The sequence below is a fragment of the Diabrotica virgifera genome, chromosome 3 (assembly GCF_917563875.1).
Source record: "Diabrotica virgifera virgifera chromosome 3, PGI_DIABVI_V3a".
NCBI lineage: Eukaryota > Metazoa > Arthropoda > Insecta > Coleoptera > Chrysomelidae > Diabrotica > Diabrotica virgifera.
In genome coordinates this window covers 81,491,236-81,508,266 of record NC_065445.1, presented here as the reverse complement: position 1 = coordinate 81,508,266, position 17,031 = coordinate 81,491,236, and positions in this window count along the sequence as shown.

The window sequence follows — 17,031 nt, the reverse complement described above, 5'->3', positions numbered from 1 at the left end:
AATAGTTCCCACTGCTACTACCCGTTTTAGACTTTTGAGAAGAATCGGCGAAGTTATCTTAAGTTTCCCAATAAAAATATATTTGATATGTATCTAGTATTCTTTATAATTCCTTCTCATCTCTCTGGGTTTTTTTATTGCTTGAAAATAATTTTTTATTCAAATTCTTTGAACTCTGTCGTAAGCTTCAGGGATGTCCTCAAAATAGCTTTCTATTGGTGTGAATTTTTTGGTTCATGTTTTTACTTTTTCGGAAGAAAACTTGTTTAATTGAATTTTTGTGTAAATGTGGTTACAATTTTCTTTTCCAGAACTCTTTTCTACATTTATTCTACTTATTTTATTAATGCTTCTAACAGTGCGCCTATTTTAAATCTTATGACTCTTTTTTTAGTTCTTGATCATGTTATGATTCTTTTTTTAGTTCTTGATCATAATCTCTCCATATGTATGTATATACCTGTTAGATAGAGATATTTGGCCATTTTTATTTCAATTCCTTCTTGTTTATCTGGGTAGAATAAATTCTTAAGAATATGCTCGATTTACATAACAATGTTGACATATTTCTTTCTCAACCTATTTGTTGATTTCGATAAATTTTCTCTAGAAAGAATCGGAAACGTTTATAGTACCTATGAACTTTATGTAGATATTATGATGTTATGCTTTGTTTTTCATTAACCGGGCGGTAACTTGTACACAACCAAAATATTATTGGCGGTAAACTATATCAAATATTTTTGTTATAAGTTACTCTTTGTTTTTACTTATAATATTAATTTTAGGATATTTTATTACAAGATAAGATAAAATATTCGTTGATGTTGTAGTTGATATAGTATAAGAATATAATAATGCATTAAATCCTATACGGTGTGTCAATTTGAAAAGATACTACCATCTATAATTTGGTCCCTATAGAAAATTTAAAAATGTGCAAAAACACGTTAAATTTATTTGTAAAGTGGACATTTGTAGACCAGTTTTCAACGAAATTACATCTACCCTCTAGCGGCAAACACAACCCCAAAATCTGTAATAGAAAGGAGGGTTAAGTGATACCTCATTTTAAAGTTCGTTCAACTACCTTTTTAAAAATACCGAATACATTATATTATTTTTGTGGTATGTGGCATTTTTAAAAAGGTAGTTGAACGTTCTTTAAAATAAAGTATCACTTAACCCCATTTCCATTAAATATTTTGGGAATGGGAGTTGTGTCGTGCCTCGTTAGGGGTTTATGTAATTTAGTTGAAAACTGGTCTACAAAATGTCCCCATCAAAAAGTCAGATGATGACCTGTGCAAATTCTGTCACCTGGAAGAAGAAACATCAGAGCACATTCTATAGAGAAGAGAATCCAACGGCTACATGGAAGGTTCAGTCTCGAAGCTATTAGACTTTTAAAAAGGGTCAGGATAGTAAATGTTATCTAGGACTAGAGGACCGCAATAGATCTGAAAAGGTCGCAGTGGAATAGGCCAGAATGCCACCTCTTTAAATATATCTATCTATCCCCATCGCAAATAAATTTGACGTGTTTTACATATTTTTAGATTTTCTGTAGAGACCAAATTATAGATAGATGGTGGTACCCGTTCAAGTTGACACACGGTATAGTTTAGTTATTAGAGTTGAAGTTAAATAGCACATTTTAACTTTCTTCACCTGTTTCTGTAACAGAAACGATGTATGTAATTTGATATTTAAGTCTGTACTCTAAAAGTTTAGCAAAAACACTCAAGACATGTACTTTCTTGATTGTTATAGCATTTTTATATTAGCATGTAAGAAAAAAAATTATATTTTAATTTTGTTTGATAACATTTTTGCGGATTATTTATGGTTAAAAGCTTTAGAATTGAACACACACTTAAATAATATCTACAATGTTATCAAAGATTTATGATAGGCTGCTCCGATCAATTATATTTATCCTGTGTCAAAAAATCTATTAAGTTAACAATACATCCTACAAACTTATTGTGAAATGAATATTTCAACGCAATTAAAATTTGCATTATACAAAATTTTGAAAATATCCTTGAAGGAAGTGACCATTGTGGTATAGCTATGTATAGATCAAATTTAAAGAAACTGAAATTCAATCCATGTTTTACTTTACCTTTTACACCAACAATTGTTTCTTTGACAGGTTTTGACCGTGTCACGTTTTCAATTAAAATTGAGCTTAGTTTTTCTGTCTTACTTATTTCTTATTTATTTCTTATTTCTCTGCCATGTTCCACCTACATTGATTCCACCTGCAGCAAGCAGTTTTAAAACGTTACAAAAGCCAAAAAAATTCTGATTTGTTTTTTACATCAAATACTGGGAACTGGTGCTTCTTTAAGATATTTATAAAGGTGATCCTTGTTTAATATTTTTGAATTTTTGGCTGAAGTCCTACAAATATCTGATTTATGAACGGCATTAGTTTTTTGTACTTTTTAATATCAATAGTTTATTTTGAGGCAGGGTAAACTCTCAATTGTTTTCTTGACTCTGATTGAGCGGTTGCTATTTCATTAACTTCTGGTGTAATCCTAACACTTACTTTCCATGTGTCCTCTTCAATTTCATTGAAATCGTGAGCTTCCAGTTTTTAACGACATCCAGGGCTCTTTTGTTAGCTTGCTTTAGGTCTTCTTGAGCACAGATTTTTTGTAGCTGTTCGCATGCCAATAGATGAGCATTTATTTGTACAGCGCCACAATCACACAAGTCCTCTTCAGCGTAGCCTTACTTTTTCATATTGAGATTTTTCAGTTTAGAGGTTTTCACATGGAGAAGGGGGTTTGATCCGACAGGTCCTCCTTATGATCGAGTCGAGTTTGTGGATCGTGGCAGTTCTAAGTTTTCCTTTTCGTCCGCTTGGTGAGGTTTCCAGTTGTTATGTATGACAAAGAAAGCTGTAGCATTACTTCACGTGGTCGGCTTCTTCGGCATGATCATGCAGGGGATGATGGTGGTCTTTGACTTGTTTATCTTTCTCGGCCTCTGCGGCTATAGCTCTTCTGTACTTAGGTGAAGCTATTCCTGCGATAGATTAGATTTTAAGAATTGGGGTAGGTCTAAGGTACCTTCTAATATATCTTTAAGGGAAAATTCTCATAAATATATCTTTATGGTACTGTCTTTGAATTAAGTGTTGTGTTTTTTCTTTAGCGACCAATTTAAAATTTTATTATTGACATATATCTTACACAGAAGATTTTATTGTTTAACTAATAATAATGATAATATTTTTATGGTCAAAATTCCTATTGATAGAATAATTATAATATAAATATATAAGCTTAGAGTTAAGACTTTTAGATCTTTATACGTATTAATTTTTCTATTTTTATTAAGAGACTTACAAACTCGATGTAACTTTATAATTCACCAATAAACATTTCCCTACTGGGGATTAAGATAGTAATCATATATGTTTTACTAGCATATTATAGGACTTTGTATTTTTTTCAATATTTAGAAATAAAGACCTAGTAAGTATACGTATTATTTTTCATTCGTAAAGTTGTACTTTTATTTCAATTTAAGGTAACCAACTCAGGTAACCATTCGCCACTGAAGAACATGTCTTTGCCAATTAAGCATTAAGAAAACATGCGCTATTTATTAAGCGGTCATCGTCAATGAAGAGATTTTTTAGAATTGAACATAAGTACTTTTAGCAGTATATTAACATTCGAGTAAAACATCTTTATCGTTGTCGAAATCCACAATCCAACACTTGACTGTGCTGACAGCGTGAAAAAATATATAGATAGCTGCTTTCGGATACAAACTGGATTTAGTTTGTACACATTTGCGCATATACAGGGTGTCCCGAAAAGAATGGTCATAAATTATACCACAGATTCTGGGGTCAAAAATAGGTTGATTGAACCTCACTTACCTATATACAATAGTGCACACAAAAAAAGTTACAGCCCTTTGAAGTTACAAAATGAAAATCAATTTTTTTTCATATATCGAAAACTCTTAGAGATTTTTCATTGAAAATGGACATGTGGCATTCTTATGGCAACAGCATCTTAAATAAAAAGTAAAATGAAATTTGTGTACCCCATAAAAATTTTATGGGGGTATTGTTCCCTTAATCCCCCCCAAACTTTTGTGTACGTTCCAATTTAATTATTATTGGGGCACCATTAGTTAAACACACTGTTTTTAAAACTTTTTTGCCTCTTAGGATTTTTTCGATAAGCCAGTGTTTATCGAGATATTTTGAATACTTTTCGAATCCACCACATATTTGTATATGATTAAGTACGATTATAGAGACCTGTTGATAATCTGAAAATGTATTTATAATTTACATTTTTAGGTATATTTTGAAAAACAAGCCACATCTCGATAAAAGGTGACTTATCAAAAAAAGACTAAGAGGCAAAAAAGTTGTAAAAACACTGTGTTTAACTAATGGTACCACAATAATAGTTTAATTGGAACGCACACAAACATTTGGGGGGTTTAAAGGATCAAAACTCCCATAAAAATTTTATGTAAATATATTAAAAAAGAAGCCGCATCTCGATAAAAACTCACTTATCGAAAAAATAATAAGAGGCAGAAAAGTTTTAGAAACGTTATGTTTAACTAATGTTACCACAATAATGAATTAATTGGAACGTACACAAAAGTTTGGGGGGGGTTTAAGGGATTAAAACCCCCATAAAATTTTTATGGGGTGGACAAATCTCACTATAATTTTGTTTTAAGATCATCCTGCCATAAGAATGATACATTTCCATTTTCAATAAAATATCTTTAATAGTTTTCGATATATTGAAAAAAATCGATTTTCATTTTGTAACTTCAAAGGGCTATAACTTTTCTTATGAGCACATTTGTACTAAGGTAAGTTAGGTTCAATCGAACTATTTTTGACCCTAGAATGTGTGGTATAATTTATGACCAATCTTTTCGGGACACCCTGTATAATGATAGAAGCTAACCTAAAAAGCTAAAGCTGATAGGAGCAAATTAACTTGAGAAAGGATCACTACAGGAGGAGTGTGCCCAACTGTGGCAATAATGTCAGAAGAACCTGCAATCTAGAACTACAATTAACGCAGTAACTCAGGAAACTACAGCTACCTGACGAAAGGAATGTAAAGAAAATAGATAAAAAGGTGAAAGGCAACCACAAATACGTATATATGACTATTTGGTCGTCATCAAAGCAGAAGCAAATTAACTTAAGAAAGGATCACTACAGGAGCCACGAGCCCATTTGCGGCAATAATGTCAAAATACCCTGCATTCCAAAGCTACAAGTAACATAACCAAGGAGGAGTCTACAGTTACCTGTGGAAAGGAACGCCAGAATGTTTTAAACATAAAAAAGGATATGAAAATGAAAGACAGCTTATGTTTCCGTTTGTTCAGGGGTTACCATCATCTTCTTAGGTACGTTTCACTTTAGGATAATGGGAGAGGCTCTATTAGTCCTGTCGCCAGGGGGGGTACAACGGCCTCCTTAATTCAGATGGACTTACCCAAGTTTTTTTTATATATTTTGACCCGCAGAATACGAATTTTTTGGGTAACAGTTGATCCGGATGTCGATAAGATTGTTATAGACAAAGAACTTGAGGAATTACATAACAGCGATTTCTCGCAAAACGAAACATATTTTTGTATTTTTTGGGTCATTTTAAGCAAAAAATATTGCTACAAGTTTTTTCGTAGAATGCATAGTTTTCGAGATAACCGCGGTTAAACTTTCAAAAAATCGAAAAATTGTAATTTCTGAACCCGAATAACTTTTGATTAAAAAATAAAGTAGCAATTCTGCTTACCGCATTTGAAAGTTTAAGTCAAATTATATCGGTTTTGATTATTTGCATTGCTAAAAATTTATTATTTTATTGTTAAACAAAGCTATAAACACCTAGTATGTGAGTGATGTTTTCAATGATTTCTCATTTAACATCGAACGAGTAGGTAGAGTAGCTACAAGTGCAAGCGAGGCAATTTCTACGTAGCATGCGTTAAAACGCATGTATTAGGTACGGGAAACACTATGTGTTTATAGATTTGTTTAACAATAAAAAAATTAATTTTTAGCAATGCAAACAATCAAAACCGATATAATTTGACTTAAACTTTCAAATGCGGTAAGCAGATTTGCTACTTTATTTTTTAATCAAAAGTTATTCGGGTTCAAAAATTGCAATTTTTCGATTTTTTGAAAGTTCATCCGCGGTTATCTCGAAAACTATGCATTGTACGAAAAAACTTGTAGGAATATTTTTTGCTTAAAATGACCCAAAAAATACAAAAAGTTTTGTTTTGCGAGAAATCGCTGTTATGTAATTCCTCAAGTTCTTTGTCTATAACAATCTTATCGACATCCGGATCAACTGTTACCCAAAAAAATCGTATTCTACGGGTCAAAATATATAAAAAAAACTTGGGTAAGTCCGTCTGAATTAAGGAGGCCGTTGTACCCCCCCTGGCGACAGGACTATATGGTCTAATAATTCGCTTAAAGATGCTGTAGCGACATCTACTTAAAACAGTTCGAAGTTTAAGTGAGTTATTTACAGCTTATTTTGTTTTTTATTCAAAGTAGACCAAAAGCTTCTCCCATTATCCCCAAACGTCACGGGCGCCCATATAAAAATTTTCAGGGGAGAGGCAGACGTGAAGATTTTGCACATTATATTTTGTATAAATAAATCACAAGGAAAAATTCCTGTACTGGCTGTATACCATAAATCACAAAGAATAAAAACCTTATTTTGTAAAAGGTATATGTATTTTAAAATCCCTAAAAAGGGCTGTATCACAAAACGTTTTCGGAATCAATATTCCATCATCAGTGTTATCACAGGTTTACATGCTTTAAGCCACCAAAATGTACGAGTAAAAACCCTTAAATTGATTTTAAACAGTTACATTATGTTATCTTATTTTGAAGGATGTTAAAAATATTTCCGGATTAACCCCGGCATCACATGACATCAACCATATTGGTTGGAAAATTGTAGGTGGAACCTTACATGGCAGAGTTGTCACAGATTTTAAAATACATATACCTTTTACAAAATAGGGTGTTTTTATTTTGTATACTTTGGATAACCATATATAGTTAACAGCACCCGAAAAGCTAGGGGGGCGACGTCCCCCCTCCTGCCCCGAACGAATTGAAATATAAGCTGTCTTTCATTTTTATTTTCTATTAGTTTTACTCGTATCTGAGTACAGGAAACCAATATTTGTTTGAATTTTTACCTAGATGCAGAGCCTTCTTCTTCTTCTTCTTCGTCTAGCCATTCACGTCCACATCTGAACATAAGCCTCTTCAAGTCTTCCTTTCCATTGTTTTTTGTTGTACGCTACTTGTAGCCAATTTTTCCCGGCAGTGCGTTTCAGATCATCTGTCCGTCTCATAGGAGGTCTGCCTCTAGGTCTTTTGTGTTGGTATGGTCTCCAGGTTAGAACTGTTCTGTGTCATTTGTTTAGATCGCTCCTAGCTACATGTCCAGCATATTCCCATTTCAATTTTAATGATTTTTGTATCACATCGGTGACTTTGGTTTTCTGTCTTATCCATGTGTTTGTTTTCCTGTCCTTTCCATGTTGAGTGACTTTGAGTATGTTCATACTCTTTTTTGTGATTGTCCATGTTTGTGGTCCATATGTTAATATCGGAGTAATGCATGCATCAATAACTTTAGATCTAAGATGTAGGATGCAGAGCTTATTTCACTTCAAATCAGGCCCGTGGTACTACACAATTCTCGGGCCCCTAAGGCCTAAATATAATTTAATAATAATGATAACAATAACTTTTTTACATGTATTAATTATTTAATAGAAATATAGTTGTACCAAAAATTTAAATTTTTATTAACACTAAATAAAATTTATATTTAAACAATTAAAAATTACGGGCCTAGTGGTAAAATAGGTCCTGCCTAAATTAATAGACAGGTAGTGGAATTCAATCTCATATTTCCTCTCGTCTTCTGCTTAGTCATCGCTCGTTTGCTTTGCAACTTCAGAAACGAATTCGGGTTGTTTTACCAGAATTTGGTCCCAGTAGAAGCTTTTAGTTCTTCGGTCTTACATCTCGAACTGTTTTATAAAAAAGTATAATTAATGTGAGTACGGTATAAACATAGCTAAGTAAAAATGATTTGCTAAATCTTCAACGTGAATACAAAGGAAACTATATAAAAAGGTGAAAGGTAACCGAAAATACGTATTTCTGAGTATTTGTTAGTCATCTCCTTCGTCATCACTTATCGTCATTCAGCTTTATACCTATTTTCCTTTGTATACCTATTCGACTTTTGCCAATAATTTTTCCTTATCTATGTTGATACTGGTATCCACATTATTTAATATCCTTTTTATGTTTAAAACATTTTGGCGTTTCTTTCCTCAGATAGCTGTAGCTTTCTCCATAGCGGTGTTAGTTGTAACTGTGGAATGCAGGGTCTTCTGACACTATGCCACATTTGGGCCCATTGTTCTTGTAGTGATCCTTTCCCAAGTTAATTTGATCTGTTCTAACTTAACTGCACGGTACTGATGACGACCAAATAGTCAGAAATACTAGTACAGTCATTGAAGCTTTTTAGCTCAGAAATTTTTTACTATAAACCGATTTACATGAAATTTTGGAATTAGGCTTATCCTACCCCTAACTTCAAAAGTGATATTGACCCGAACTCCGTTTTCACCCTGGGGGTGGTTGCCACCCCTTTTCGGTGGCGGAAGTTTTTTCAAAATAACCTCAGATATCGATAGAAGACCTAATTTTAAGTAAAAAATGTTGTATAAAGTTTTTTCAAAAACCCAACACTTTTCAAGTTAGTGGTCATTGAAAATTCGGAATTTTCTCACGATTTTCAACAGTTTTTTGCAAATATCTCCAAAAATATGCATTTCAGCGATAATATTATAATGAACAAAATTGTAGCAGGTAAAAAATGAACAAACTGGTTTTTTAAAGAGTGTTCTAAGTGCAACGTTAAGCGAGATATTGAAGATCAAAGCCGTTTTTTGTTTTGTGTGAAATTTAATCGATGTATTCAATACCATCTAGCGGAGAGCGAATAAATTTTATGCATGCTAATGAGAAAGGATTTTATAGTGCTTATAATAAGCTTTAAAATGAGCACTGTTAAAAGTCTTTTGTGGGTAAAATGAGTGAGCTGTAATGAAACAAAGAGGAATATCTAATGGTTTTTTTTAAATCAATGGATTTCATAAGTGCCATTTCCACCAAAATTAAAATTAATTGTATTCCGTCTAGAATCAACTTTAATATAAAGGGTTTGATGGATTCTAACAGTTTCGCTACTTTGGAACACATATTTTTTGAAAAAATCACGATTTCAAGAAAAAACAATTTTTCGAATTTAAAAAAAACACATTCTTTTCATAATATTTCAAAAATAATGAAAGGATACGTAAAAAAGTGTAATAATAAAAAAATAGGCTTTTTGACAAAAATTTTGATTTGTCTTTTTTCCTATCACACAAAAATTGACGAAGATATGATTGATTAAAGAGTGCGCCGTAGCGCAACCACAGTCTTTCTCGAGCCCTTTGACCCTCCACCGTTTCAAAATAAAAGATTTTTCACTACATATTATAATGAAAAAAGTTGTAGGAATGATGTTGATTCTAGATGGAATACGATTGATTTTGATTTTGGTGGAAATGGCACTTATGAAATCCATTGATTAAAAAAACCATTAGATGTTCCTCTTTTTTTCATTACAGCTCACTCAAAAACTTTTAACAGTGCTCATTTTACAGCTTATTTTAAGCACTATAAAATCCTTTCTCATTAGCATGCAAAAATTTATTCGCTCTCCGCTAGATGGCATTGAGTACATTGATTAAATTTCACACAAAATAAAAAACAGGTTTGATCTTCAATATCTCGCTTAATATTGCACTTAGAACACTCATTAAACAACCAATTTGTTCGTTTTTTACCTGCTACAATTTTGTTCATATTATCGTTAAAATGCATATTTTTGGAGATATTTGCAAAAAACTGTTGAAAATCGTGAGAATATTCCGAATTTTCAATTGCCAATAACTTGAAAAGTATTGCGTTTTTGAAAAAACTTTATACAACATTTTTTGCTTAGAATTAGGTCTTCTATCGATGTCTGAGGTTATTTTGACAAAAAAATTTTCCACCACCGAAAAGAGGTGGCAACCACCTCCAGGGTGAAAACGGAGTTCGGGTCAATATCACTTTTGAAGTTAAGGGCATGATAAGCCTAATTCCAAAATATCATGTAAATCGGTTGATAGTAAAAAATTTCGGAGGTAAAAACCTATTTTACGCTTCAATGACTGCACTATACGTGTTTACGGTTATCTTCCACAATTGTATCTATTTTTCTTTGTATTCACGTTCCGAGTTTTGCCAATAATTTGTAGTTATATTTAGCATACTTTGGTCTTTCAACTCGCTATTTGTGGGTAAAGACGGTTATAGAGGCAAAAGTTCGTAAAACGTCATATAAAAACTTGGGAGTAAATCATTCCTGTTTATAAGATTAAGAATAATTCTTAAAGAGACCCAAACACAATTTTTCGATTAAGATTTAAAAAAAATAGTATAATGCTAACCTAGTAGGACACACCTGGATAAGTCATTTCAGAAAATCAATAACAAAAATCTTGAAGAATTCAGTCCAATTATTGTTATAGTCCAGGGCGGATTTGTTTTGAGATGGACGTTGAAAGGTGACTCTAATTTTTTTGCAGAAATTGCTTGGAATTAACCCATATAATAATCATTGAGTTATCCTCCCACCTAAAAAGGTCAGGAACATTGTTTAAATAATCAAAATGTCAAAAAATGAAGGAAATATTCGTTTTTTGATTATAACTTTAAAAGTATTCACTTTTGAGAAAACTTGCACACAAATAAAAGTTCCGTAATTAAATTTCCTACTACAATATAAGATTGGTTAAAAATTTTTAAAATTGTTACCCTTGTTGCAAAATAGCAATAATTGCGAAAAAAAAACATAAAAAAAACAAGTATTCGTATTTTACATTTTTCAACCATTTCTGGTACACTTAGGACCTTCATATTTCACCCAGAAAAACTCTATGATATGATAAAACAACACTGTAAATTTAGTTAAGATCGGTTCAATATATTTTTTTCAAAATTAATTTTGCAATCCAGCTTTCGCACAAAAAATTCATTTTTTCAAAATGTTGCAGGCTGAAAATAAAGCAGATAGCAAGTTAAAATAGAAGAATACTGTACCTTTCATTTGCAATTAAAATTTGCATGCGAAATTAAAATCGGTTAACTACCACGACGTCAGGAATTTTTTTAAATAAACATTAATTTTTGGTGCTACGCGCAGGACAGCGGTGTTCGATTCAGACAAGTTGATTTCCACCAAAATTTCTGCCAATATTTATCTAAGATATTATTTTCTTACTCTATATTTTGTTGTATGTTCATATTTTAATTCCACAAAAATCAAACTAATTTGTTTATTGTTTGTGAAAAATTGTTTAAACAATTGCATATGATTAAAAATAATACACTTTTATTTTCTTAGTTAAGTTAAAATATATAATCAAAGAAAGTTTTTGCTAAAAAAAGTGTTATTCCGAAGGACAGAGTATGTGTTTTTATTTTGCAATAAACAAATTTATTTATTTATTTCGAAATGTACTGAAAATTAAAATTTGTCAATCATTATCAAAGGTCATTGGAATGTGCAATCAGAGCGAACGTATCCGCTGTCCTGCACGTAGCACCAAAAATTAATGTTTATTTTAAAAAAATCCTGACGCCGTGGTAGTTGACCGATTTTAATTTTGAAAATTGCAAATGAAAGTTACAGTATTTTTTTATACGTTAAAAAAATTAACTTGCTCTCTGCTTTATTTTCAGTGCTGTAACATTTTGAAAAAATAATTTTTTTTTTGCGAAAACTGGATTGAAAAATTTATTTTGCAAAATCTATTAAACAGTTTTTCTGGGTAAAATATGAAGGTCCTGAGTGTAGCATAAATGGTTGAAAAACGTAAAATGCGAATACTTGTTTTTTATGGTTTTTTCGAAGTTATTGCAATTTTGCAACAATGGTGACAAAGTTTTAAAACTTTCAGTTAATCCTATATTGCAGCCAATTTAATTACGCAACTTTTATGTCGATGCAACTTTTCACGAAAATGAATACTTTTAAAGTTATAATCAAAAAACCAAGAAAAAAATCGAATTTTTCCTTAATTTTTTGACATTTTGATTATTTAAACAATTTTCCGGACCTTTTTAAGTGGGAGGATAACTCAAATATTATTATATGAGTTATTTTCAAGCAATTTCTGCAAAAAATATATGAGTCATCTCTCAACATCCAAATGTACTAATATTTTTACAGATGCGCCCTGGTCTATCAAAGAAATCATCCAATTACGTTTTACATTACTACGTTAGGAAGACATAAAAAACACTAGTGATGAAAACAAAACCTTCAATTACACTCTTAAATTTTGTTTCTGTGTTTCTCAAAAGTTTTATATCAATTGATATACATTTTCTTAAGCAGTATTTTGGTAGGTACGTTTTTACTGTTGCATTTTCTAACTTTTCTTGTTTTAGTGTATTACGACAAAGTTGATGACAAAGATGGAAGTTGTTGGTACAAGTGTAAATTATGTAGTAAGAAATACAAACACGTCAGTTCCATCTACAGTCACCAGAAATTTGAATGTAATAAGCCCCCTCAATTTTGCTGTGAGATCTGCAATAAAAGGTTTAAACTCAAGGGAAATATGAAGACTCATATGGCAAATGTCCATAATATCATAAGCTAAATATGTTATAATTTTGTTTTTGTACAATTCATAGAGTCGTGTACGCATAATAGTCCTGGATCCTGGATCATAAGATAGATATTTTAAATAGAACAAATTGTGTGATATTCTAAGTATACAGGGTGTAACAAAAATACAGGTCATAAATTAAAGTACATATTCTGGGACCAAAAATAGTTCGAATGAGCCTAACTTACCTTAGTACAAATATGCACATAAAAAAGTTACAGCCCTTTGAAGTTACAAAATGAAAATCGATTTTCTCGAATATATCGAAAACTATTAGAGATTTTTTATTGAAAATAGACATGTGGCATTTTTATGGCAGGAACATCTTAAAGAAAAATTATAGTAAAATTTGTGCACCCCCTAAAAATTTTGTGGGGTTTTGTTCCCTTAAACCCCCCCAAACTTTTGTGTACGTGCTAATTAAATTATTATTGTGGTACCATTAGTTAAATTCAATATTTTCAAAACTTTTTTGCCTCTTAGTATTTTTTCGATAAGGCAGTTTTTATCGAGATTCGGCTTCTTTTTTAATATGTTTACATAAAAAATTTAAGGGAGTTTTGTGCCTTTAAATCCCCCAAATGTTTGTGGACGTTCCATTTAAACTATTACTGCGGTACCATTAGTTAAACACAGTGTTTTTATAACTTTTTTGCCTCTTTGTATTTTTCCGATAAGGCACCTTTTATCGAGATGTGGCTTTTTTTTAATATGGTTCAAAATATACCTAAAAATGTAAATCATAAATAAATTTTCATATTATTACCAAGTCTCCATAATCGTACTTAACCATATACAAATATGTGGTGGATTTGACAAATATTCAACATATCTCGATAAAAACTGACTTTTCGAAAAAGTACTAAGAGGCAAAAAAGTTTTTAAAATATCGTGTTTAACTAATGGTACTACAATAATAATTAAATTGGAATGTACACAAAAGTTTGGGGGGGGGTTTAAAGGAACAAAACCCTCATAAAATTTTTAAGGGGTGTCCAAATTTCACTATAATTTTTTCTTAAGATACTACTGCCATAAGAATGCCACATGTCCATTTTCAATAAAAAATCTCTAATAGTTTTCGATATATTCGAAAAAATCGATTTTCATTTTGTAACTTCAAAGGGCTGTAACTTTTTTTATGTGCACATTTGTACTAAAGTAAATTAGGTTCAATCGAACTATTTTTGGTCCCAGAATATGTGATTAAATTTATGACCTGTATTTTTGTTACACCCTGTATAATAATTGTTTATTAAGTTATGCTGAAAAATATTTATTACAAATCTCAAATATCTTTGAACTTTGGAAATAAAAGAAAATTAACGATTTTGATTTATATGTCTCATTATGATATAGGGATTGTGATAATATCCAGATATTAGGGAAGGATTAAAATCATTACCTTAATTTTATCGCTGTTATATCTGGGTGTATTGGTAATATATAAATAATATATCTTGTTTATATATGTATTAAGAACTCCATGTATGTAACAAGTACAGCTATGTATCTAAGTGTCAACGTCAAGTGACAAGACCACTCCCTTGTCACCTGTAGCCAACTCACAATCATATAATGTACCTACATTAAGCATATGCAACACTATATACAACATCCCCCTTGTTTTACAAAAATAATCTTTAACCTACTTGGTTTGTTAATGCTGCGACCAGACCTTGTCACATAACCAGCTTCATTATTATAAGGCTCAGCCACAGCACTAGTGCAAGGATCAACCTCTGTCACATTCTCAGAGTGATCCGGTAACACATTACAATTGTGTTTAGATTTTCTCACATGAATTGAGTTTCGTCTAACAGTATTACCTGTGTCTGTTTGTAATACATATGACCTGGGCCCTTGACTCTGTAGTACCTTAGCTGGAGAACACGTTCTATTAGGCCAATTTCGTATTACTACATCATCCCCCGGCTGAAATGGAGCTCTTTCATGAGCTGTGTTATTATAATATTTTTCAAACCTTTTGCTTGTTTTCTAACAATTTATCTCTAACATTTTCTACTACTTTAGGTTCTAACATTTCTGCTGTGCGTAACATGGTACTTCTTAGCATTCTACTCATCAATATCCAATATCTGACTTGGGCTCACATCTAATCCAGCCACTGGTGTGTTACGGTAATTGAGCAATGCTAAATAAAAATCAGACTTACTTGCTTTACATTTTTTCTGTTAAAAACTGATCAAAAGATTCTCCAGGTTTTTGAACTCTACTGAAGAATTTAAAACTTTCCATTATTACATTTTTTCTTGGTAAACAATACTCCTCAAACTTCTGTATTAGTACTGCATATTTCTTTCTATCTGAGGCACTTAAATCAAATGCATTATAAATATCTAGGGCTTCTTCTCCTGCCACATTCATGAATATTGCTATTTTTGTTTCACCATCTTTTTGATCATATTGAGTTGCCTTCATATATATTTCGAACTGCTGCTTGAACTTTTTCCAATTGGCGGCTTCTTCAGTTAATATTAACTCTTTTTGGGGTTTCATCATACTCATTCCCTCCATTTTCTTAGGAACCTTGAACCTTACTTTTATAGTAATTTGTTGACTTCACACTTATAGCTGTTCCAAGTTATATCATACTGTTATTTTACACCTGACACCATGTTATATCTGGGTGTATTGGTAATATATAAATAATATATCTTGTTTTATATATTTATTAAGAACTCCATGTATGTAACAAGTACACCTATGTATCTAAGTGTCAACGTCAAGTGACAAGACCACTCCCTTGTCACCTGTAGCCAACTCACAATCATAATATAATGTATAGTCTGTTCGCTAAACTCAGACGCAACTTTCTAGATATTTTAGTCGGTAATTTTGCCAATTTTAGTAAAATTGGCAAAAAATAATTACTAAGTAGTTAGTAATCATTAAATGGTTAGTAATTTTGCGAATTTTTGCAAAATTGGCAAAAAACAAAAAAATTATCGACTAAAATATCTAGCCAGTTGCGTCTGAGTTTAGCGAACCGACTATACCTACATTAAGCATATGCAACACTATATACAACAATCGCAGATTGGCATCGCGGATTTCAAAACGCAAATAAGTGCTGATAGGTTATTGCGTTTAATAAACAAATATGAACAACAAATAATAATATTTATGTGATTACGTACATGGAATATTATATAATTTGTCATATTAAAAATATCTATCCTAAAAGCAAGCTGAGCTTAACGGTGTCGAATTGGACCAACTTTGATGTATGAGAACACTGGAACAGAGAATCTTGAATGTCGAACATGATAAACGTGTCCCCCGGACAAGTTTATTATTGTGAAAAATAGCAATCTGTTTTTAAGTTTATTCAATAGCCAACGTCATATAATATATGAAAAAATGTTTGTCCGACAAAAATGTTGGGCATTTTAACCAGTCCGACACATAGAACATGTCATATGACAAGAATTATGTTGGTGATAAATAACTGTCCGATTTTTGCATGAGAGTTTAATGAAAGGGTAAAAACGTTGGACTACGAAAACGTCCCATGGATTTTGTCGGACAGAACTTCCAATTGATTTTTTACCCTTTTATTAAACTCTCATACAAAAATGAGACTGCTATTTATCACCAACATAATTCCTGTCAAATGACATGTTCTGCTTGTCGGACTGGTTAAAATGCCTAACATTTTTGTCGGACAAACATTTTTTCATATATTATATAATGTTGGCTATTGAATAAACTTAACAGCCTGCTATTTTTCACAATCATAAACTTGTCCGAAGGACACGTTTATCATGTTCCATAATTAAAGATTCCCCTGTTCCAGCGTTCCCATACATCAAAGTTTGTCCGACCCGACACCGTTAAGCTATGAACAAATTTTCAGCTTGCTATTCATAATCTTTTATTTGGTACGCGGGATTCAGGACTATTATAATATTGCCTTATGTATGAATAATAGTCTTATTAATGTGTCTTTTGCCTACGTTATTATTACTACAGCTAGTTGAACAATTTACTCGACTAATATACTGATTATCCTATTGCAAACGATACAAATCAAATTCACTGGGGTGCAAAATTAACCGGACACCTTAAAAATGGATCATTTTTGATGTCTCGAATTTCCTAAACCTGTTGTCCGATTTAAGTGATTTTTTAAATATATTATAGCCTTATTCG